The sequence below is a fragment of the Cervus elaphus genome, chromosome 22 (genome assembly GCF_910594005.1).
Source record: "Cervus elaphus chromosome 22, mCerEla1.1, whole genome shotgun sequence".
Lineage (NCBI taxonomy): Eukaryota > Metazoa > Chordata > Mammalia > Artiodactyla > Cervidae > Cervus > Cervus elaphus.
This window is the reverse complement of record NC_057836.1, coordinates 20,546,501-20,549,976: the sequence shown is the minus strand read 5'-3', so window position 1 is coordinate 20,549,976 and position 3,476 is coordinate 20,546,501.

Here is a 3,476-nt window from a genome sequence, read left to right as displayed (position 1 = left end):
AAATGAAAAAGCAATTTTGGTGAAATTAAGGTAATTGACATAAGGACAAAGGAAGAAAATAGCAAATATGAAATATCATGAAAAAGAAAAAATTACAGTAGAGAATAAAAGAGTCAAAGTTATTTTTATTTGAAAGACAATAAAATCAATAAATGACACTTGGAGAATAGAGAAAACATGAATCTTTTGTATCTATATAAACATGACAATCCAATAGATGTTAGCAGTTTGATTGTTTGTTCTTGATAAAATTGCCAACATCTATTGGATCATCAGAAAAGCAAGAGACTTCCAGAAAAACATCTTCTGCTTTGTTGACTACACCAAAGCCTTTGACTGTGTAGATCACAACAAACTGTGGAAAATTCTTCAACAGGCAGGACTTCCAGACCACCTGGCCTGTCTCCTGAGAAATCTGTATGCAGGTCAAGAAGCAACAGTTAGAACTGAACAAGGAACAACAGACTAGTTCCTCATTGGGAAAGGAGTACATCAAGGCTGTATATAGTCACCCTGCTTATTTTACTTGTATGCAGAGTACATCATGAGAAATACTGGGCTAGATGAAGCACAAGCTGGGATCACAATTGCTGGGAGAAATATCAATAACCTCAGATACGCAGATGACACCACCCTTATGACAGAAAGACAAGACCTAAAGAGCCTCTTGATGAAAATGAAATAGGAGAATGAAAACACTAGCTTAAAACCTAACATTCAAAAAGTGAAGATCATGGCATCCAGTCCCATCACTTCACGGCAAAAAGATGGGGAAACAATGGAAACAGAGAGAGACTTTATTTTTTTGGACTCCAAAATCATTGCAGATTTGACTGCAGCCATGAAATTGAAAGACGCTTACTCCTTGGAAGGAAAGTTATGACCAACCTAGACGACATACTAAAATCAGAGACATTACTTTGCCAATAAAGATCCGTCTAGTCAAAGCTTGGTTTTTCACTAGTCATGTATGGATGTGAGAGGTGGACCATATAGAAAGCTGAGCACTGGATAATTATGATTTTGAACTGTGGTGTTGGAGAAGATTCTTGAGAGTCCCTTGGACTGGAGGAGATCAAACCAGTCCATCTTGGGGAAAATCAGTCCTGAATATTCATTGGAAGGTCTGATGCTGCTGCTGAAACTCCAATACTTTGGCCACCTGATGGGAGGAACTGACTCATTGGAAAAGACAGTGATGCTGGGAAAGATTGAAGGTGGGAGAAGTGGACAACAGAGGATGAGATGGTTGGACGGTGTCACCGAGTCGATGGACATGAGTTTGAGCAAACTCCAGGAGTTGGTGATGGACAGGGAAGTCTGGCATGCTGTGGTCCATGGGGTTGCAAAGAGTTGGACATGACTGAGTGACTGAACTGAAGTGAAACGTGACAAAACCATTACGGTTTTTACGGATGTTAAACAGACAGTAAAGCTGTATTACGAAGCCATTTTACTATCTATATGAAATAGAATGTCTAGAAAATGCAAATTACCAAATGTAGTACAACAACTATAAACCTGTATAACCTTAACATGTGTTAAATATATTAAGTTCACTGTGTAAACCTTCCTGCAAAAAATTCTAGGAGCTCTAATGGTAACAGTAGTGAATAATAACAACTTAAAACTATGCCAGGTCTTCCACCATAAAACAGAGACTTCCATAGAGCCTTGATAACAAAACATGTCAAGTTACACAATATTAATGGATTCAGTCCAAACTCTTTGTGATAATGGATGAAGAAAATCATCTTAATCTAAATATGATATATGCAGTGATTTTTCAAAGGAGGAAAATACAGAATGATTTTTGTTGTTTTATTTCAGGAATGTACAATTGGTCAACAATGAAGGAAAGAGATATTTCAAAAACATTTAAAAATTTTCTCATTCTATTGAAAGGAAAATAGTAAAATGGTAACATGACTGATTGCATATAAAACCTACAGGAAAATTATGAATAATATGGAATTGCTTTCATGTTAGAAAGGTATATGAAAAAACCCCAAAAAACACCTCTTATTTGAGCATGAAATATTGAAATATTTTCCCCCAGTATAGGAAGGATACTTATAAGACCTTTACTGCATCATCTGTTCAACATTGGAAATAAAAGCCAATTGGGTAAAAATAAGTCAAAATCAAGAACAACAGGAAAAAAGAAAAGAATAACAAGAAAAAGTTATTGCACCTGGAGGGAAGAAATAAAACGTGATTATTCAGAGATGCACTATCTATTTATATAAAAAATCCAGAGGAATATATATTTGAAATGATAAAATTAATACATATAATCAGAGAAATGATTGGGCACAATTCTCTTTGCAGCAGCAACCACGGCTACAAATTTAAAAACAAAATTGCTCTTTAGAAAAGCATGGCTATGAAGTGTCCATATTTGTGTGAAATTTCAATATTGGAAACTATAAAATATTATAGGGGGATTTCGCTGGTGGACCAGTGGTTCGGATTGGCTGCTTCCCAGTGCAGGGATTGGGCATTTGATCCCTGGTCACTGATCCAAGATACCACATGCTGAACAGGGTCACACAAATAAAGAAAAAATAAAAACTGATCAATAAAATAGGGAGAATTTAAAGAAAACCTAATTTATTGGAAGGATAAAGCATGATATTGACTGGAAGAGTCAATATTGTAAGGCAATTATTTCAGAAATTATTTTAAAGATTAAATGCAGTCCCAAAGCAGTTAGTTTTTAAAAACTTTATTGAGGTGTAATTTACAGAGCATAAAATTTATCCATTGAAAACATACAAATCCATGATTTTAAAATTATTCACAGTTTACAGCCATCACTACTATCAAAATCTAGAAAGCATTCATCACTAATCAATATGCAGTCTTTTCCTATTCCCATCTCTTCACAACCCTTAGTAATCACTAATCTACTTTTGGTCTCTCTACTCCTGTTTTTGATATTACATGGAAATGGGCTCACACAATATGCAATCTTTTAGAAGTTTGAATGCCATAAACATACTCTTGAGCAAAAAAAGTGAGACACAAATGAAATGATACCTAAATCTTTAAATGTGTGTATGATATTTCAATGGGGTTTCCCAGGTGGCCCTCGTGGTAAAGAAACTGCCTGCCAATGCAGGAGATGAGGGTTTGATCCCTGGGTCAGGAAGATCCTCCAGGGAATATGAAATGCTAGCCCACTCCAATATCTTTTTTAAAAATTAATTAATTTATTTTAATTGGAGGATAATTACTTTAAAATATTGTGGTATTTTTCTCATATATCAACATGAATCAGCCATGGGTGCACGTGTGTTACCCCATCCAAGAACCACCCCTCCCACCTTCCTTCCTGCCCCATCCCTCTGGGTTGTCCCAGAGCTCCAGCTCTGAGTGTCCTGCTTCATGCATCCAACTTGCACTGGTCATCTATTTTATATATGGTAATATACATGTTTCAATGCTATTCTCTCAAATCATCCCACCCTCGC